Below are 21,662 nucleotides of genomic sequence, written 5' to 3'. Positions count from 1 at the left end.
GGAAGAAGGGATGAGACAGAGAATGGGATACAGGAGGGAAGGGTCCTGTATCCTGCATCTTCTGTGAACTCAGTGACTTGATTCTCTGACCAACCTCACTTCTTTCCTCTTGTCACCTATTTCTGCCCTCCTGCAGCCTATTAGTTCTCAGAATCACAGAAGTGTAGAATATGGGGAGTTGGATGGGCCCATCAGGACCATTGAGTCCAGCTCCTGGCCTTGCCCAGAACAGCCCAAGGGTCACACCAAGTGCCTGAGATTGTTGTCCAAATGCTTCTTCAGCCCTGTCAGGCTTGGTGCTGTGACCACTGCCCTGGGGAGCCTGTTCCAGTGCCCAGCCACCCTCTGGGTGAAAAACCCTTTTTCCTGATACCCAAACTAAAGCTCCTCTGACTCAGCTTCCTGCTGCTTCCTGGAATTCTCCCAGTCTGTCAGATTTTTGTAGATGTGGTGATCAGTGGGGAAGGGAAAGTGCCTGCAAAGACCGAGGATAGAGCCTTGTGCTTTTGTGGGCAGAGGGACAATTGCAATTGCAGGTGTGAGCAGTTTGGTATTTCACAGCTCTAACCACAGAGGCCCTGGGAAAACCATGTCTCCTCATGATGCCATTAACTTGAGAAATGAGGAGGGTCCTTGCTGGGGCATGGAGCACATGGGGGACAATCTGCTGGGTGTGGCACAGCCTGCACAGCAGGTGCAGCTCCTTCCAAAGGAGTCTTGTATGTCTGTCCTGGTCTTAGAGCTCTACTTTCTATTCAGACTGATGTTTCTTGTTAGCCTTGAGATGATGAATCACTTTACAGGCACCTTCACAGGCTGACTGCCATGGGACAGTTGGAGCAAATGCTGCCTTAAATGTTGGTGCTGGGCCTGATAGTTCCCAAGAGACTCTCTAGAACAGGACAGCCTGGCTAAACTGCCTCCCACCCTTTCCTCAGCTTTGCAATAGGGTAAAACATTCAGATGGATCCGTTGCCAAGCCCCACAGAAGAAAGAGGTTGCATTGCTGGATATTCTGAAACTTCACAGCCGACAATGCGTTTCCCCTGCATTTGTTGTTTTCCAAAGGTCTGCAGATTTGGGGCTAAATGGGTGGAAAGAGCCTCGGTCCTGCTGCAGCTCTGTGTAGTGGGTGCCCTCTGAGGGGTCAGCATGAATTGTCCTTAATTTCTAAATTATTCATATGTCATCTATTTCTTTAATCTTTCTCAGAGTAAATACTGTGAAAGAAACTGAGTATCAGACAGTGCAGGGAGACTGAATTCTCCCTCTTCCGTGCAGGCAGGCCTTGTGTGCAATGGTACCTTTGTGTTTAGCAGAGGCCAGAACCTTGTGCAGGTGTCTGAAGGTGCAGGGAGAGCCCAGGCTCCTTCCCCCAGCAAGGGCAGGGAGCAGCTCTGGCCAAGGCCGGCGCTGCTGCTGCTCCTTGTCCCTGTGCCCAGGGTTTGCTCTCTCCTCCCCAGCAGCCGCCCCGCCCCGTGCGCGAGTGTGCGGCCCAACTGCTCCTGTCCCTGATGGAGAGAATTGGAGTCACCAAGCTTGCAGGCACCCCCAGGGCTGAGAGGCTGCCACACGTGGCAGGGAAGCTTGCTCAGGACTGCCACAAGGACACAAGGTAATGATCTTCATTTCACCTCCCAAAACAGGAAAACCGTTTTGTGTCTGGCTATAAAGGCGAAACCACACAAGAGTGGAAACTAAAGAGAATATGAAGTTACCTCACGGTGTGAATAAGGGTCATAGAATCATGGAATATGCTGAGTTGGAAGGGACCCATCAGGGTCATCGAGTCCATCTCCTGGTGATGTGCAGTGACCCCAAGAGTCACTCCATGTGCTTGAGAGCATTGTCCAAACTCTTCTTGAGCTCTGTCAGCCTTGGCACTGTGACCACTGCTCTGGGTTGCCTGGGCAAATGGCTGTACTGGGAAACCTGAGGTTGGCCAGCAAAAAGGAACATTCCCAACTTTTTCCTGTGGCTTGAAGGATTCTTTACTGAGATCAAAAGTGCTCAGATCACCCAGTCCAACAGTTTTGTTTGCCCTTAGGTGCACAACACAAAGCCAAAGTGGTGGCTAATGTTCATCACTGAAGGATCCCAAACATCCATTTCTCATTAACTTCAGACTTTCCTAGAAATATTTCACGGCTCTTTAGCCAACATATTCAGTCTTTCTAAACTTGTTCTGAAGATTTCTAGAATGCTGTTATCTTTGGCTCAGTGAGCTCCACATTTCTTCTTGAAAAAACTGTGGTTTCCTAGTGGCAAAATCAACCCAAACTGCCAAAATTCCCTTCCTTTGTTGATGAAATTCCCGTTAATAGCTGCCAAGAACACCAGAGCAACTAGTTGCCCCTCTGCATACACATAGTATAGAATAATCAAGAGGATGCCTGAGGTGTTTTGTCTTGGCTTCCCTGCCAGTTAAAGAAAGGCAAATTACTGTGCAATGGCAGCAAGACATGTAATAGGCTCTGACAACAAAGCAGATGTGTTTTGCTTGGTCCCTGGGATCCTCTGATGCCACAGAAGCACACCCCCAGTTTCAGAGTGAAATGGTATTTTTCTGTTGCCCCACATTCTCCTCTTGCCCCTTGTGTTCAGCTGACAGCACTGTGCAGTGTCAAGTGAGGTAAATCTCCCTCTTTGCTGAGTAGGTAATGCCTTCTCATGCAGGGATTGCCCCTGATGAGTTTAAGGTATCAGCCTCTTCTGTTAACACTCTTCCTGTGTTTGTTCACTTTTCTTTCACTTCCTTCCTTCCTTCCTTCCTGCCTTCCTTCCTTAGGCATTATGGACAGGAGATGGTGAAGATGTTGCTCAATCATCAACAATTTAAAATGCTTTTGGAACAATCTCTTTCCCCCCGTGACCTGGAAGATATTCTGACAAGAATTAAGAAGAAAGTAAGTGATTGGCAGGAGAAATGTCTCCTTTGTGCAAGTATTGCCACTGCTAATATGAAATCAAACATACCCAATCTGTCTTTAGCTCATTCCTCTTCTGCTGAATCATTTTGCTCCTGGGAATCAGCTGTTAATCCTCAGCCTGTTCATCTGCAGGCCACAAAGGAACTGATATTATTAGGGAAAAAGTGGAGTTTTGAATATTTTCAAAATCAGTCACAAAGAGGAAAGGGAAAGTGGAGAAAATGGGTTTACATTTAAGCGTAAGCCCCCACCAGCTCTCCCTACTCTGCCCCCAGTAAAGCAATTAAGTGAGAATTGTGCTTCTGAAGATAACAGAGTCTTTGCAAAGGACACTGGAAGTAGTAGTGTCCAAGAAAATTCCCAAATTTACAAAAGATGTCCAAGTCAATCCTAGTTACTACAGTGACTGTCTGTCTTTTGGGAATACTGCCCTGCTTTCCTTTAGCTCCTTTCCTAAGCCTGTAGCAGTAAAGTTAATTCAGTGTGTCTTGGCACTCTATCCTGGCCGTTTGGGACACGCTGGTCCCTCTTACCCAGACAAATGTCATTCAGGTCCAGGCTTCAGGACAAGTTATTTCAGTCCAGCTGTGTTTGTCTGGCAGGTGCCTATTGCTGCTGTTCATCAGATGATGGCAGAACTTTCTGCTGGTGTAACTGCTGCTCTCTCCTACTCCCAGTTTGGTGAAGTGAAGGGAATCCAGCCCCTGAAAGCATGGCAATTGTTCTCTAGACCAAAAATGGGTTTGCATAGGGAAGAGAAGTATCAGGCTGGGTTGGTTTAAATCCAGTTGCTTTTTTTAACAATACTTCTATACACTCCATCTTGTCACAGCTCTGGCTACTCATTTCCATCCTTGTTCCTTTTCCTCTTGGTAAAGACAGTGCTCACCCTTTTTGGGGGTCTTTTTTTCTCTTTGGAAAAGGAGGAAAACAGCTAAGGACTCATCTCTGCCTTCTCCTCCCAGTAGCTGCTTTTTCCCTTTTTCCATGGAAATGTGCCTGATAATGAGGCTGTCAAGGGACTGAACCTGCTCTAAATGAGAGCTGTACAGCACATTACATTTCAGAAGTCCACCTGTTACTTAGAGAAATGATCTGGATCCTGGAAGAGTTGATCAGAGCCCTGCACTTCTCCAGACACTGGCTCTGAGACAAACAAAAGAAAACTTAGATCTCCTCCAGCCATAGTTTTGGCAAAATCATAACTGCCCTCAGTACTTGAGGGAACCGTATAGAAAACCAGGCATTGTAAACATCTGCTTCCATTCAAAGCAAAGGTACTCTTTAGCATTAATAAATGGAATTGATTTAATGATTTATAGATGGAGAGAAATACCATAGGAACTATTCAGTCCCCAGCCAAACCTCTTAAAAACAGAAGAAAATATTTCAACCAACATGAGGTTGCACCACCATTCCAGTGAGTGGCCCACAGGAAAACAGTGAAATTGTGCAATCGAGTGCTGACCTGACAGAAAGGATCACTTTCATCTTTGACATTGCTGACTGCTACAGCCACTCTTCAAACAAGGACATTTGAATCCAGCTTTCACGTTGCTTGCTCTCTTCACAGATTTTTGAATATTTTGTCCTGAGAATATCTGACAGCCACAAGAAGGTGAAGCAGAGGGCACTGGATGTGCTGGCTGAAATCACAGGAGCCCTGAAAGATGCCTTGAACCTGGTGATCATTGGTTTGGTGGAGGGAATAACAAAGAACCTGAACTCAAAGGATCCCAGGTTTTGTGGGGCAGCTGTAAAAGCACTGGAAGAATCCATTGCTCATTTGGGTAAGGCTGAGCCCGGGCAGGGACTCTCCTCAGCTTTGTCTCTGTCTCTCCTGCACAAGAGAGTGCTGAGTGCCTTGACAGCTGCTCTTGTCTGTGGAACACTGCAGCTGACACCCACCAGAGGCTGTGCAGGTGCCGTCCTTATGCACCATCCCCAACAGGCTGGAATGGGATCAGCATTTCCCAACAGTCCCAGGAGCCCTTGGCTCTGTGCTGCTTGTGTGAAGAGCAAGTCCTGGACTGCAGCTCTGCTACAGTTCAGAGGCAAAGGGGGTTTGGAGTTTGCTTGGGCCCCGTCTGACTTCCCAAATGAACAGCTTTGCTGTTGGCACGAAGGGACACTGACCCATCAGAGCTTCTGCAGAGCAGCCACCTGCAAGGCTCTACATTAGAGGCATTAGCTGCCTGTTTCCCACTTTTCTTCTTTGTCTTCTATTTTCAAAGGGGAACTTGTGATTCACCAAGTTCATTTCTTTATATCAAACAGGTATAAACCCAGCTGCCAATGATGCCTTGTTCCACATGTTGTTTTGCATGGGGCAAGATGGCCACAGCAATTAACTACATAGGCAAGGACTGCTCTAAATTCCTATGCCACACATATTTATGTCATCTCTGAGAATGCTGCACTGGGGAAATATGCCTGAAAAAAGGAGTGTTGAAGAGGCAGGTCTTCAAGAGGAGTTTCCACTTTCTCCTCTCCAGCTGCTCTGTGAACTCAGGAACTGCCTGACTCAGTGCCTTTCTGTGACCCAAGTATGGGGCTCTTCCTTTGTGCTCTGGGATGCAAAACCTTTTCACTGCTTCCATGTGACTGAACTCTCGAGGTCCCTGATGTGAAATGTTTTAACACAGCTCCTGCTACAGCAGACAAGTTTGGATTTACAACTGTGAGAGGAGAGCTGTTCTTTCTGAATTTAAAACCCTACCAAGCAGGCTATAAGGAAAGCAGAAAAGGATCCAAAAATCCACAGAAATGTACTTGATTTTTTAAAATGGGATTGGCCCTGCCCTATCCCTCCCCACTGTCCTTACTCCTATGACCTGAGAAAAGTGAGCAGAAACGTGTGTTTCCCTTGTAGATAAAGTGTCACTGCTGAAAGAGTTCAGCTACCAATGGAATCAGCTGAGTGGCCAAGCCCTGCTGGATGTCACCGAGCGTGTCACAGGTATGGCCTCCCCTTCTGAGCCCAGAGCTCTTCCCAGGGAGCATTTACAGGGAATGCCTGTGAGCAGACAGCAGAGCAGCTCCTCCAAACCAGGAGGTGCTGAGCTTGTCCCTGCTGCCCCATGGCCAAGGCAGGTGGGTTTGGCAGGTTTTCCCTGGCTGCTGCAGAGCTGGGCAGCATCTGAGATGGGGGCTGCGCTCGGCCTGGGGCTGAGCTCTCACTGGGGCATCTCAGAACCACCTCCAGCAAAGGGAGGGCTAAAAATGCCCCAGCTGGCTCCTCTCTGGGGAGCTCAGGGACATCTGTGATCTTTGAGGGGAAATGGTGGCCAATGCTGTTTCAGGGCATCAGTTTCTTTTGTCCTCACAGAATTCTTGGTTTTCCCTTGGAAAGTTTTGAGGCTGAACCGTGCAGAGCCTGGGGGTCATAGCTTAGGGCAGAACTCAACAGAGGTATCAGAGGCACGGGTTTAGTGCAAGGCAGCCTCTGGGGCACAGGGACAGAAGCAGAGTGCTGAGGCTCCCTGCCTGTGCTGTCACAGTGGCCTTGGACTGAGCCTTTCAGGGTGTGCAAACTGTGTCTGCCTGGGCCAGCGCTGTCCAAAATGCTACAAATGCAGCTGATAATTGATTCCTCAGAGGAGCTTGCTATGTCAGCAATAGCCAAGGAATGGAAAAAGGATAATCTCAATATATAGCAGAGAAGATGATTGATAGCCTTGCTTTAACTGGGGCTAAATCCACTGCTAATTATGCCTATATCTTTGAATGTAAGGTTTAATACACTTTGTGTCTTCATTAGGAATCTGAAAAGGGCATGTTCAGCAATTGGGAATTTTAAAGGCCCCTAAAGAGCATTTGAATAAAGTAGATCTCCAGCAATAGGTAATTTAGTTTAGCAGCTCTTTTGATCTCTTTTTCAAATAAAGGAATTAACCATAAATTAGGACTACTTTAGAAAAAGCAGATGTTCTCTCTTAGATTTAGTAGGAACCGAGAGCTGTTCCTCACGTTCAGTAGTCACCGATGTCTTTAATTGCATTTAAACTCAAATGAATTCTCATTTTAAAATGGGTACCATAACCCTTTCCTGCTTAGCAGAATTGGTTTTGGGTACTTGCAGGACCTCTTTCAATGTTGATGTCTGCTGGTCGATTAACAGCATAGAGAAAATGAAGTCTCTTCCACCACAGATTATTAAATTGCTGCTAAAGAACATTTTGTCTGATCAGAAAATAAGAATGGTCTCCAGAGCATTTCAGGTTATCATCTCTGAGCCAAATCTGCCTGTTGCAAGGAGCCTGTTGCCAGTAAACATTTGTTCGTGTTTGATACAGTTCAGTTCAGAAAATGAGCAGAGAGATTTCAGAGACAGTATGAGAAAACACTCGTGTTTTGGTTACATTTCAGTCCCATGGGTAGCATTTTTCTTTCTCTATGCCCCTATTTGAGTGGACCTTATAAGAAAAAATGCCATTAACATTGGGAGGGGAAGTGGCAATAAAATGTGGAGATGCCCAAATGCCAAGGCAATGGGGTCTGGGTAATTCTCTCAGACACCCTGAGTTTTGAAACAGCTCTTTGTTGGAAGCCCCAAAAGCATTCTGCCAAAGACACCAGCTGTTCACTGATGTTTCTCATCCAGCTGTCAGGCAGCAGCCATCTCTGGTGGGCTGGAGTTTTGAAGTGTGTTCTAATCCGGCCCTTTGCTGTGTGCCACTGAGCACAGGGCAGAGCCAGATCAGACATTTGGCACTTGGCATCAAAGTTACAAAAATGGAATCATCTCTTTTATTAGAAATCTCTCCATTTCCTCTCTATGTGCATTTCCAAATCTTCAGTGTGGGTTTAGACAACTTCTTAATGGAAATCAAAGGCAATTGGACATTTCATTCATTGTTCATGCAGAAAGAGATTGTGAAATAATTTAGTAAAGGTAGGAAGTCTGCCACAGGGACAAGGCTCTGGTTGGAGCAATTAGTGCTGAGGGGTTGGTGGTTCTGTTTCCAGGATGCTCAGCTGCTTTGCCCGTTTCTGGACCAAGGGGCTCTGGGTGCTATTTTGCTGCTCTTGGCCAGAGAGGCTGGCAAGAAGCAGAAGCAGAGGCAGATCCTTGTTTGCAGTGAGGCTGGTGGGTAAGGAGCTGTGTCTCTGTCCCGGCAGTGCTTGTGCAGGGGGTTCATGCCAGGAGCCCTGAAGTCGCCCAGCGCGACGCCCTGCCCGCGCTCTGGTCCTGCCTGGGGAACAAGGCGCTGCCTGTGCGGAGCGCCAACGTCCGCACCGTGGCCACCAAGCTGGCCTCTGCCCTCTGCAAGGTGATGGGCACCCAGCTGAAGGAATGTGCTGCCAGCAAGCCTCCACATGTGTGGGAAAACCTCTCCAAAATGCTGGGCTGGTGAGGGCGAGATGTTCTCCAGAAAGCTGAGGAAGTGCTGAGTTGGACACCTCTGGATTTGCCTTTTGAGCTGTACCAAAAATGACAAAATCCTAAGGAAGGTTGTGCATCTGCCCCTGCTCTCTCCATTGCCCTTCCTACTCATGGCATGGGGGGCCTGAAGCAGCTCCAGATGGAGGACAAGGTGAAGGCAATCATGGCTCAGCCTCACACAGAGGTGAGGGGGGAGCTGGGCCAATCTCTGCTGGCAGGAAGGGTCTTGTGGCAGCCCAGAGAGGCTGTGCACATTGCCAGGGAACAGCTGTGCCCTGCATGTGCCCCTGCAATGAGCTGTGCTGCTGCCAGTGCCCCTGGAGCTGTGGGGCTGCTGAGCTGTGGGGCAGGCAGAGGAGCACGAGGGTGCATGTGCAGCTGAGCCATTCCTGGGGAGCACAGGGCTCTGGGCTCCCTGCTGTCCCAGGGCAGCCCAGAGGCCAGGCTGTGACTGTGCCAGCTCTGGGCAAGTGGCTCAGGGTTGTGCCCTGGCCTGCCTCAGTGTCTGCCAGCAGGAGCATGTTTCCCTGTGCAGCTGTATGGACATTTCCAGGAAATGCGTCCCAGGAAATATGGAGCTTCAGCTGCTTTAGGTTTGCATGGTGGCCTCTGTTAAACTTTGTGTCTCCATTTTGCAGATCTGACTGGTTACAGTCTTACCGAGAAGTTTTCTCTGGACACTTCCAATGTTCCCTCACCCACAAAGTCCTCGCCTCCCCTCCAGAAGAGCTCTCTTTCCTCCAAGCTCAGGAAGAAGCTGCCGCCTGTATGGAGAGTGTTTGAAGAATATGATTGATGTGTTAGGCTTGATAGTTACAGCTGTACATATATTCAGATCTTTAGATGTAGTTTTTAATTAATGTCTTTTGATTCTGTCTTTAAGTTTTGATGACATATTTTTAATTGTATATATTTTATTTTGGTGATGAAAAAAGTAAATAAATAAACAAAATTGAAAAAACCAAAAGGAGAATGTGAGACCAGGACCTGCTAGCCTAGAGATTATGGGAGTGCAGCTCACTCATTGTGCCAGTGTCTCACCACATCCTTTCCTCATTGGGCCTCTCCTCTTCCTCTTTGGCCATGTTTTCTTTGTGTCATTTGTGCCATTCTTTGTTACTTGGCATTACAACAGGGCCACCATTGACCTGTTTGGGGGACAGTGGATCCAAAAGACCCTGTATAGTCAAAGGTTTTCTACCTAGGTGTGTTCTGTGCTCACCAAAGGCCTGAGCAAAGAAACCAAGAGAATTGTGCCCAAATCCCAAAGCTTTGCTCCTTTGCAATCTCCCACAGATCTGGCTCACAGGTGTCTTCAATCACAATTCCATAGGTAAGAAGAGGTCATGTATTTCACTGGGAAATGATGCACTGCTTTGGCAAAGTCACCTGTATGTATATTTACCCAGGAAAGCAGTGCAGCTGTGTTGTTTGCACCTTGTTTGCAGAAGGATGAGTGCACTGGGAGGCCAAGAACAAGTGACAAGGGTTCCTCAAATCTTCACTGCAGCCTGGGGACCAGTGCTTGCCAGTGGAATGAATTCCTGCACAGCTGGAAGAAGCAATTCTGGATTCAGCTTCAGCTGTTGGTAGGCTGCATGATCATTGACAATGCTGCCCTTCCAGAAATTATTCTGCAGTTTCCTTTCATAGTCATTTGAAGCTTTTAAACTTCACATTTCAATTTGCTTTGCCTTAGGGTAAAAGACTTCTGAGCCCAGTGCAAACTGTCACCTTTTGACAGCAAAATCCTCTTCGTTGCCAGCTTCTGATGTTACACAATGTCACCTGGCTGCCTGTGTTTGCTTAGCTCTGGGTCTAGTCCCGGCCTAGTAAAGCCCAGGCAGGGTGGCACGTTGCAGGGAAAACTGGTCCATGAGCTTATCGGGTTGCCATCAGCAGCAGAGTGAATGTGCTTTTTGGGGATTTCTCTGGAGACAAAATTAGGGACCTACTCCATGCTACAATATTCTCTTAGATCTTTCTAAAATATCCTAGAAAATGCTGTAAAACGTCACATTTCCTTGCACAGCACTATTTGAAGAGGGGCATTTTTGTCCCTCCTCAAAGTCATTGCTGTTGCACATGAGAAACATGAACATCCACCAACAGGAATGATGCATGGTCCTCCTGCTGCTGCTTCAGAGCTCTGGGAAGGACAGACCTGGGTATTACCAATATGAGCACTTAATTAGCATCTCATGCTCCTCCAAGCTATCCAGATCCCAGGGATTCTTGTTTCAAAGCAGCCACTGCACCATCTCTAGGGAAGAACAGGAAATGGGAAACAGCGACTGCCAGCCTTGCAGGGGTGTGGGGGAAAACCTGAAGTGTCTGCATCAAAAGATGAGTGGGAAGAGTGTAATTGCCAAAGCAAACACTTCGTTAGGATAGCAGGAGCAGTTCTTTACTGCATGCTTGCATGAAGATCATTTCGAATCTCCTTTTTGTCTCATGCAGAAAAGGAGCTCTTAATAATACCACGCTACTTAAACCAGATTGGGATGTAGCTCTGTAGTGGTTCACAATGAAGCAGACTGCCTGCTGTGTCACTGCCAGCCCTGGTCAGCCTGCGAGGGACTGTAGTGTATCCCATGCCTGTTTTGCCTCCAAGCAAAGCTTGGTTTTCCTCATTAGTGTGGAGTAAATAGAAGAGTAATAAAATGGACAATTAAACTGGCCACTTTGGAGGATATGCTCATGCTTTTGCATGTCAGTCCTCTACCTCATGCTCCCAAGGCTTGTTATTCATCATGAAATATTTTAAAAAAAAAACCTCAGCTCTCATGTTACATCTGAATAAAATTGCACAAAATCATCAAGAATTCTGCTGTCAGGAACAAGACAAGAGCCTTCCGACACTTGCTTGCAGCTGTCCTGGATTGCTGCAGCCCTTTGTGCAAAGCTGCTGCAGACAGAGTGTTTGGAGTTGGTCTGGGCCTTTATGAAAGATCTGTGGAGCAGTGTGCAGGGCTCTCCTGGCAGGAAACTGTTTGTCCAAGCCCAGGGACACGGTGCCGGCAGGAGCGGAGCGGCCCCGCTCCCAGCCCGAGAGTCTGTGAGCTGAGCCACGCCGGGGAGAAAAGGCAGCGAGGGGCTCCAGCCCAGCTGCTTCACTGCCCTGCCCGCTCCATGGAGCTCTGCCATGGGAGAAAGCCGACGCCGGACGAGCCCCCGAGCTTCCATCAGCTGCTGGAACTGCTCCGTGGCAGCTCCTGTTCTTCCGAGAGAGACCCCAGCGCCTTCTTGGAACGCGTGTCATGGGGGGATTCTGTTTGTTAATAAACTGTTGGGGGTTTTCCACTTTCATCTATCAGTAATAATTTCCTATTGCTGGAAAGGGATTGTTGGAACACTTTAGAGGAGACGGCTTATTGCACAATATCCTGTTTGAAGTTGTCTCAAACTGTGTGAGAGAGATGGCGTCACACAGGAGCATCCCCAAGGCTGCTGAGGGGAAGGCACAGAGGAAGACAAACCCAGTATTTCTGAGGGAACTCCTTGACACCAAACCAACCTGAGTTGTCAAACAGCAGACCTGATGTTTCGAGACATGGGCCAAAGGGGAAACCTTTCAGTGTGTTTGGTCCAGGCTGGGTTATGCTCGAGGCAAAGCTGTGTCAGTGTGTTGGATAATACTCTTTTCTCGACCTAGAGATGGGGCAACTGAGAGGTGTTTTAAAAACTTGTATTCCATTTTCAGTCTCAGGAGAAGGGTGAGACAATACAGATGTTATAATTCATGCCATCACAATCAGAAGCTAACTACTTCATAATTATAATTCACTATAAGCATATCTTGGTCTATCAGCCTTTTGCCATGCCATATTGTAGATGCCTTAAAGCCAATTATTTAAAACTACCCCTTGATGGTCCAACTACAATGCATCTTTCATAGCTCTGTTTTTCCAAAGTCTTATTTGCAAGACCATCTTTTGAAACTTTTTTCCAGCTCCATTTCTCTTTCAACAATATCTGTCCTATTCCATGGAAATTTTTAAGGTAGCATTTCTTGTCTCAAAATTTATATACAGATTCATACTTTGTGGGCCTTCTATTAGGCTCTAAAAACTTTCTACAAATCCATTTCCCACATCAGTGCACTTGGCTCCTTCTCTCCTCATTGTGCCAGGCAAGCACAGAAGCCCAGAGCTCCTGCAGAACCCATCACAGCACTCAGTGGGAGCAAACTTGTGTCCAGTCCTCACCTGGAGCTGTGGTGCCCAGCATTCCACCACATTGGAATGAGGAACTGTTCCTGCTCTTTCAGAAGGAGCTAAGGAGCTTTGGCCTTCAGATCAATTGTCTGCAGGCTCCTGCAGTGCCTCCTGCAGCTCCCTTGCCAGAGGCACCCCAGGTCAGGGGGGCACATCTGGGCTGCTGTGTCTGGCTCTGAGGCTCCCTGTTCTGGGCAGTGAGGAGGAGCTGCAGAGGCTCTGCAGGACTGACAGGATGGGCTTTGGGGCTGGCAGGAGAACCTGAGGGGCCTGGGCTGCTGGAGCTGCTGAAGAGGAGGCCCAGGGCTCATCCTGCAACTGCTCCATGGGTGGTTTCAGAGAGTCCCAGAATCAGCACAGGTGGAACAGGCCATGGAGATCATCAAGTCCAACCTGTGCCCTGGCACTGCCTTGTCTCCCCTGAGCCTCCTTTTCTCCAGGATAAACAACCCCAGCTCTCTCAGCCCCTCCTCAAAGCTCTTGTGTTCCAGATCCCCCCCCAGCCTTGTTGCCCTTCTCTGGACACACTCCAGCCCCTCCATGTCCTTCCTAAATTGGCAGGCCAGAATTGGACACAGCACTCAAGGTGCTGCCCAAGCAGTGCTGAGCACAGGGGAAGAATCCCTGTCCTGCTCCTGCTGGCCACACCATTCCTGATCCCGGCCAGGACCCATTGGCCTGCTTGGCCAGCTGGGCACACTGCTGGCTCATGTCCAGCCTGATGTCCATCAGTCCCTGCAGGTCCCTTTCTGCCTGGCTGCTCTCCAGCCACTCTGGCACCTTATTGAGGGAGGGAGGCACAGAGGGAACGGGTCCAGGTCCAGTCCTTCCTGAAATGTGGTGTTTGCTGGCACTGCCAATTCTCAGATCTTGATATTTCCATATTCTGGCACAGCCCAAGTGCAGCAATTTGCTGGCAAAGAAAGTCAAAACCAAGCAAAGACCTGGTCCCTACAGCAACCCGATCTCGGGTTTGCTGACACCGCCAGTGCCCAGATCGGGAATGCCTGCACAGCCTCATTCCAGCAATTTGCTAGCACTGGAAAATTAGCATTTGGAAATTTCTCAGTGCCAGCACAACCCAAATGCAAAAATTTTCTGGCAAAGAAAGCCAGAACCCAGCAGCTTCCCAGTGCTGCCACCAGCACCACCCAGGTCTGGTGTTTGCTGCGCAAGTGCCCAGATCTGGAAATTTCCCAGTGCTGGCACAGCCAAGTCCAGCAATTTGCTGGCACAGAAAGCCAAAACTCGGCAATTTCCTGATGCCAATACAGGTGCCCAGACCTGGTGTTTGCTGCCACTGCCAGTGCTCACATCTGGATATTTCCCTGTTCTGGCAGAGCCAAGTCCAGCAATTTTCTGGTCAAGAAAGCCACAATCTGGCAATTCCCTGCTACCGCCATTGGCAATGCCAAGATCCAGTGTTTGCTGGCACCACCAGTGCCCAGATGCGGGAATTTCCTGGTGCCAGCACAGCCCGAGTCTGGTAATTTTCTAGCAAAGAAAGACAAAACCTTGCAAATACCTGGTACCTACAGCAACCCAATCTTTTGTTTGCTGACACCACAAGTGTCCAGATCCAGAATTGTTCAGGTTCCCACACAGCATAATTCCTGCATTATGCTGGCACTGAAAGTTAACATTTGGCAATTTCCTGGTGCTGGCACATTCCCCACCCAGATCTGATGTGTGCTGGCACTGCCAGTGCCCACATCTGGCAACTTCCCTCTTCTGGCACCACCCATGTCCAGAATTTGCTTGCAAAGAAAGCTAAAACCTGGCAATTTCCCCTTGCCAGCACTGCCTATTCTGGAGTTTGCTGGCAGCAAGATCCCAGGAAAGAAGGAAGGAAAGAAGGAAAGAAAAGAGGAAGGCATCCAGATGCAGTCCTTCCTGGAGCCTGAAATGGGCTGTTTGCTGACAATGCCAGTGCCCTGATCTGGAAATTTCCCTATTCTGGCGCAGCAATTTGCTGGCACAGAAATCCAAAACCCATGGCATCTTCCCGCTACTGGGTCTGGTAACGCCCCCACATATTGTGTTTCATGTAATCAGAACCCAGATTTGGAAATTTCTCAGTGCCAGCAGAGCAGATCTGGCAGATTTCTATCGCTGGCAATGACACCACCCAGATCTGGTGTTTGCTGGCAGTGCCAGCGCCCAGATCTGAAAACTTCCTGGTGCTGGCACAGACCAAGCCTAGTGATTTCCTGGCACAGAAAGCCAAAATTTGGAAATTTCCAGGTTCGGGCACCAGCATTATCCAGATCTTGTGTTTGCTGGCAATGCCAGTGCCCAGATTTGGAAATTTCCCGGTGCCTTCACAGCCCAGGCCTAACAATTTTTTTTAGCTAGCTGGGCAGAGAAGTTCCTTGGACTGTGACTTTCTTTTTTCTTGGAACTGTTTAAACCTGCTCTGGACTGAAAACCCAGACAAACACCTGCAGCTCACGCCTGTGGCCCCCCGAGCTCTGGGACGCTGCATTCCAGCACCAGAGGGACTTAGAAGAGACAGAGGGAGCCAACTAGAACCCACAAAAAGGACTTTCTGAATTTGTCATCTCTTCAGCACTGTCAGAGGTTTTATTTAATATTATTCATTTTTCATGCTTCTGAATACTTTACTTGTTAAAAAAACTGGGATTTTTTTCACTTTTCTCAAGAGAAGTCTGAACTAGTAGGGGGAGGGGCCGCTTGAACTTGCTTTCTAGACGGACCCCTTTAGGAGGTTTCCTCCCCAAATTTGTCCTAAGCCAGCACAAACAGTCATCATGAAAATTTCACCAGTGGCATAATTTCCTGGTGGCAAATCTTGTGACAGAAGCTTGACCTTGTTCTCCATGAGAGATTTTTGGGAAGAGCAGACAGGAGAAGATTCCTGGAAAACTGAAACAGGTTTCCGGAAGGGAAACGAAAATGAAAGAAACAATCCAAGATGTTTTCCTCTATTTATTTCTATGCTCCCCTTTTCCATGTTGCACTGCTTCTCCATCCCAGTAATTCCAGATGCACCTCACCTCTAGGATCGATGACTTAGTGATTTTTAGACACTCTAAAATACCATGAGCCACACAGAGTTTTCCTTCCCCTGTTTTTACAGGAAAGCAACACTGGAGATGTAAGTGCAGTGCTGGGCTCAGGTAGGAATCCTACCCCAAGGAAAAGTGGCCCGACAGTGTTTGACCCTCAGCAAGGACAATGCACAGCAGGGAGCGAGGGGATCGCTGTGCCAGTGTGCAGGAGTCAGGGCTCTGCATCTGCGCTCAGCGCTGCAAAGTTCCCGTGTTTGGACAGACGGAGGGGCTGTCCCCGGGGTGCGCGGGGCTCGAACGTGGGGCTCGTGGGGCGAGCGGGGAACGGACACGGGGACCAACGGCCCCGGTGCCTCAGTTGCAGCAGCGGCAGCGGCGGCAGCAGCAGCGGCGGCAGCGGTGGCAGCAGCAGCGGCGACAGCAGCAGCAGCAGACAGATAGTTTTAATCACTCTTTCTATTTCTCTTTTTCTTTCTCTTTTTCTTTCTCTCCTTCTCCCTTTCCCGCGGTCGGGCACCCTTCTCTCGGGGTCCCTTGCCCGGCGTCCCTCCCCTCTCCCCGCCTCCCTCTCCCCTGCCGGGCCGGGCCATGTCCCCGGCCCGCCCCCGGCCCCGGGCGGGGCTGCCCCGTGCCCGGCCCCGGCCGTCCCGCCGCGGTCTCGCCTCCGCCCGGCTCTGGCCGTACTGGCGGTGGCGCTGCTGGGCGGGCGTCAGTGCCTGGTGCGAGGGCGGCATCGCCGCCCTTCGGCTCCGCCTGGCCCGAGCCCGGCCCCGGACCCGAGGCAGGGTCCACTCCCGACCCCGGCCCCGGCTCCTCCCGGGACCCGCGGAGGACACACGCGGCGCGGCCGCTCCCGCCGCCTCCGCTGCGCTTTCCCCGGTTCGAGCTCCGCCGCGCGGCATCGCGGCCTCCGGCCCTGAGCCTCCCGTGCCGCGTTCCCGGGAACGAACGCCTGGGCATGGCCGGCCCGGGGCGGGTGAGGGGCGCTCGGGGGCCGTTGCTGGCCCGGTCCGAACGCTGACTGCCGCGTCCCGCCCGCAGGGAAGGCGCAGGAGGCCCTGCAGGAGCGACACCGGCTGCGTTCGGTGCTGGGGAGCCAGAGAGCCTCGCGAGTGCCCAAGCTGGCCACTGTGGAGGAGGAGGAGGAAAAAGGCCCTGGAGCTGCTCCAGCACAGGAGAATGAAGAGGCGGTGCCGTTCCATCCACCGCAGGAGGGTGAGTGGCAGAGCTGGGCTGCAGGACTGGAGCCTGCAGCCAACTTGGCCGCATCCCATCCCATCCCATCCCATCCCATCCCATCCCATCCCATCCCATCCCATCCCATCCCATCCCATCCCATCCCATCCCATCCCATCCCATCCCATCCCATTCCCACGGACAGGATGGAAGAGGGGCCGGGCAGACACCCCACAGGGGCCGTGCTCCACCCCCTGGGCCATGCCGGGGCTCTCCCTGCCTGGGCAGCGCAGGGCTGGGCTGTATTCTCCGGCCTCTCCCGCAGCCCCTCAGCTCTGGCTGCGCTCGCTCTTTGCCAGATGCAGCCCTGGAGCGCACACAGGAGCAGGAGTGCAGACGTGGCCACTTCCGCAGCACAGCGCAGGTACCTGCAGCCACCCCCACCTGGGCTGGGCCTGCTGTCCCTGCTCAGCCCAGCACCGTGTGTGCAGCACTGCATGCAACATCCCCGGCTTCTTGCCCTTCTCCTACAGCTCGTTTGCGACTTTATCCGGAGCATTCAGCAGGAAGAGACCAGCACCATGGGCACTGGGCTCAGAGCTCACTCAGAGCTCCTCAGACATGAGACCAGTGCCGCCCTGCTGGATTTGCTCCTGGAGAAGGGTGTTGCCAGGCCAGAACAAGTAAGCAGCTGGGGCCAGGCTTCAATTCCTCCATGAGTCCCGTGCCTTCTCCAGCCACACCTGGTGGTCCCTGGGAGCCTTTGAGGCCATGGCAGTGCGCTGGGAAGGGAAGGACCTCTCGGGACCCTGGGGACATTGTTCCCTTTGGCAGCTTTCCAAGTCTCCCTGTGCCTTCTCCAGGTGCCCGCCATGGTGAGGTACATTCACCGCTGGCTCATGACCAATGATTCTACCGAGCACAGGCTGGACAAGGCCCTGCTGAATCTCACTGCAGCACACCCGGGTGATGCAGTCATGACGCTCCTGCGTGTGGCCCCGTCCTGTGACAGGTATGGGGCCCACTTGCCCACAGGGCTCAGGCCTTCCCAGCCCATCAGCCTGTACCACCTGTCCCAGGTGTCTGAGCAACAGAGAGTACCAGGGCCCTCTGGCTGCTCCCTTTCCCAACCCTGGCACGTCAGCCACCGAGCCTGCTGCCATGCTGCCTTGCTGCCCCTAAGGGCTCTGTCTCCACAGGGCTGGGGTGCCTGGCTGCTGCTGGCCAGGGCCAGTAGGCAGAGGCAGAGCCCGTGGTCAGCCTGGGCCCCCAGGGATGCCCAGGCCACGGTGCCGTGTCTGAGACCCCCCCTGAGACAGAGCTCTAACCCTACAGAGCTGCTTTGACCATGTGGAAGACCATCATGGGCTCGCTCAGGACTGCGGAGGCAGTGCAACTGATACTCCTGGATGTGCTGGGGAGCTGGCCAGAGCACAGCATGTGCACCTCCGATAGGGACAAAACGGGTGTCTTTGGCCTGGCTGTGAGTTTCTGCAACTGGCCTTTGCTGGCCCCAAGGCTGCCTCTCCAGCAGCTCTCCATTCTCCTTCCCCCACTGCATCTCCCTGCCTCAGGTGCTGGCCTGAAACCTGCCCCAGGGGCAGCTTCAGGCCCACCAGGCCCCGTGCTCCCCTGCCAAGGTCTCTCGGGGCCTCTCCCTGCTAAGCTTGGGCCCTGCCACACGGACACCTGGGCACTGAGCGCTGTCTCGGGGGGCTTTGTCCCTTGCAGGCAACCCTGGTGATGTGGAAGATCCTTCAGGAGGCCCCTGTCCCACGTATAGTGGCGCCACATTTCCCCCACCTGTTTGTGCATCTGCTCTTCCAAGTGTTCTTCAGCACAGAAGAGATGCCAGAGGAGGTTGATACCTTCTGGAAGCAATGCCAGGAAGAGCACGGCCTTGCCACCAGCCCCAACAGGTGCTCCATCCCACTCGTTCTGTCCCTGCCACATGGCCTGTGAAGGAGCCAGTGCTCCCAGTGTGACCTGGGCTTTGCTCTCTGCCCACAGGTTTGCAGTGCAGACCCTGAAGTCCCTGCTCTGCCTTGTCCAGTGTGAGCAGGTGGTGGTGTCAATGGAAGGCAAGCGTGGCTGGGACACGCTGCTCTGCGTTGATACCCACCACTCTGCCGTGGCTCTGCTGGCCAGGTGAGACACCCCCTTCTCCTCATTGCTCCTGGCATTTGTGCCCTGTGCCCAGGCTGTCCCACATGGTCCCCGTGGCTGTGGGCCAAAGGGACGAGGGACAGCCAAGCAGACTGGAAAAGGCTGGGAAAGGGGGTGCCCAGGAGCGGCCACATCTCAAAGGGCCCAGGTCCCCTGGCAGTGGGTGGTGGGGAAGGACAAGAACCATGTGAGTCAGTGCTGGGAGAGGCCAAGGTCTTAGTGACATTTTCCACCTTCCAGGGAGATGCGCCATGCATCCAGGCCCTTGTGTAAAAGGATCTTATGCTGCCTCCTTGAGATGCTCAGCAAAGAGATGCCATACTGGGATTTCCCTGCCCTGGCGTTCCTTGTGGAGGTGAGCCTGATGGCCAGCGCTGCCTGGCTGAGCTGCCTCCCAGCTCTGTGCCCTCTCGTGGCTGCAGCTGCCAGGACAGTGCCCGTGCCCTGTGCTGCTGCCTGGGCCCGGCCCTGTGCGCTTCTGGGCTCCTGCCGGCCGGCTCCCCTGTCACTGCCCCGTGCCTTTCAGGTCCTCGAGTGCCTGGACTTGAGGGAATGCAGGGACAGCATCATGGATCTTGTCTTGTCATGGCACCTGCAGAGGGACCGTGCAGACATTGGCAGCCAGCTGCTCAGGGCCCTCCTCCCACTCAGGGACCATTCCCCGCTGGTGAGAAGAGGGAAGTGGCTGAAGCCGTGCAGGCAGCATGGGGCTGGGCAACGCAGTCGCTTGGCCTTGCCTGGCCTTTGGGCGCTGTGGCAGCTGCTCCCAGCTCTCCTGCCTCCCGCTTCAGCTGCCCCAGTGCTTCAGGACAGGCCTTTGGCCTCTGGGCCCTGCGGCAGCAGGGTGGCCTTTCACAAAGTCGTGTTCCACACAGGCCGAAAGAATGTGGAGCCTGACTGAAAGGCTCGTGGAGCTCCTGCGGCTCAGGATGACCACCATGCTACTGGGCTATCTGTTCCTGGATAATGGTGCCCGCATACCCAGTCCCATTGCCCTGCATTTGGCTAAGGTGTTCCTGCCACTCTTTGACTATGTAAGGCTCTGTGCCCCCAGCCACGGCCACTGGCTGCTGCCCGGACACTTGGTGCCCTGTGCAGATGCAGGCCTGTGCCAATGTGGGCCAGAACCAGCTGATGCTGAGCTCTTGCTGCCTTCCTGTTCTACAGAGTGATAGCCAGGTGCAGCAGCTCTCCATGATTGTCTTTCACACCTTGATTTCTGCTGTAGAAGAAGAAGGAAAAAAACCCCTGATGACACAAGTGTGTCAGAGCCTGCTCCCACTGCTCTTCCACTGCCATGATGAGAATCTGCGTGTGGCACAGGTGAGGACTTGTGGGCTGCTGCTGTCCCCCTGGCAGGGGGCTCGGCTGCCTCCTGCCCTGCACCTGCTGGACCGCAGCCTCCTCCAGGCTGCAGCTCCTGTGCCCTGGGCTGTGGGACCATGTCCGCATCTCTGCTGCTCTCTAGACTTCTCGGGAAACGCTGCTTTGTGCAGTCAAGTTCCTGAAAAGGAAAGATCTTGAAAAAACTGTGAAGAAAGAGAAACTCTTGAAGTTCACTGAGCTCCTGGTAAGGAGGGCCTGCATGCCCCAGCCTCAGCCTGGAGAAGGCCCCTGAGGGCGGTGCTCAGTGTGCGGGGCTGGCACCTGTGCGTGCCCCTGCCCGCTGCTGCAGCCAGAGGTCGGGCGGGCTCTTCTCCAGGCTCCCGTGACCCCAAGCCGGGTACCCATGGAGCCCCGGCCTGGCGGGGCTGCGGGGCGGCACCGCGGCTCCCCGGGCAGCAGCCGGCCCTCTGCCCCCTGCCCTCGGGAGCCCTTGGCCAGCGGCTGCTGGCCGCGCCTCAGGGCTGTGCGGGCAGGGGAGGCCGGGGCTGGGCGCAGGCAGCGCCCGGCCCAGGGGCTGAGCCCGCGCCAACCCTTCCCTCTTGCCGCTCTCTCCAGCTGGCACAGGACAGGAGCCGAGCGGCCGAGCACCTGCGCCGGGCACTGCACTACCTGCAGAGCCCACAGGAGTCCCTGCGAGAGGCGGCCGTCAGGTTCATGGGTGAGTCCCGAGCCCGGGCTCCTCCCCGGCCCGGCCCGGCCCGCCGCAGCTCGGCCCCGGCCCCGCCTGCTGCCCCGGCAGCGCCAGCCGGGCTCGGCGCCGTGGAGCCCCCCCTGGCCTGGGCATTGCTGCTGCCGCCCTCTGGCAGCCGTGCCCTGGGGCGGCAGCGTGCGGCAAGGGCCGGGCTGAGCCCTGCCGGGCCAGCAGCCCGTGTGGCCACAGCGCCGGCAGCGCCGCTGGCAGGGAGCTGTGCCGCTGGGGCCGTGACAGGCTCTGTGTTCACAGGCATGGCCGGGCGGCACCTGAGGGGGCAGCAGCAAGAGCTGCAGCTGATCTGCACTGGTGAGTGAGGGCAGCGGGCTGCCAGCGCGGGCTGCCGAGGGCAGCTGCAAGCCCTGTCCCGGCTGCGGAGGGCTCTTCTCCCCTGGGCAGAGCACACGGAGCTTTCAGGGCCCCGTGGGCCATTCGTGGCCAGCAGCTTCTGGCTGATCCCCTTGCTCCCTGCTCCCTCCCGGCCACGGCAAGAGCCGGCTGGGATGGCCCTTGCAGGGGGCTCTCCTGGGCTCCCTGCAGATCCGGCTCTGACCGTGCCTCTGTTCCTCTCTCTTGCAGCCCTTGAACACCTGACGGAGGACACAAGCAGTGCCATGTCGCAGCTGGCACTTGAAACGCTGCATGTCCTGGGGGAAATACAGCGTGGGCGATATTCCA

The 21,662-nt window shown here is 53.0% G+C and overlaps 2 long non-coding RNA genes across 2 annotated transcripts; both read left to right on the top strand.

Moving 5' to 3' along the window:
• Positions 1-17,637: 17,637 nt before the first annotated feature.
• LOC141729490 (uncharacterized) lies at positions 17,638-18,650 on the top strand. The gene is made up of 3 exons (XR_012580991.1): positions 17,638-17,753; positions 18,077-18,224; positions 18,473-18,650. It is a non-coding gene; the product is annotated as an uncharacterized LOC141729490 (long non-coding RNA).
• A 505-nt stretch (positions 18,651-19,155) lies between these two features.
• LOC141729489 (uncharacterized) lies at positions 19,156-19,932 on the top strand. Its single transcript, XR_012580990.1, has 3 exons — positions 19,156-19,262; positions 19,434-19,574; positions 19,783-19,932. It is a non-coding gene; the product is annotated as an uncharacterized LOC141729489 (long non-coding RNA).
• Positions 19,933-21,662: the final 1,730 nt, after the last annotated feature.

This window comes from Zonotrichia albicollis, chromosome 7 (assembly GCF_047830755.1).
Source record: "Zonotrichia albicollis isolate bZonAlb1 chromosome 7, bZonAlb1.hap1, whole genome shotgun sequence".
NCBI lineage: Eukaryota > Metazoa > Chordata > Aves > Passeriformes > Passerellidae > Zonotrichia > Zonotrichia albicollis.
This window is presented reverse-complemented; position numbering and strand designations above follow the sequence as displayed.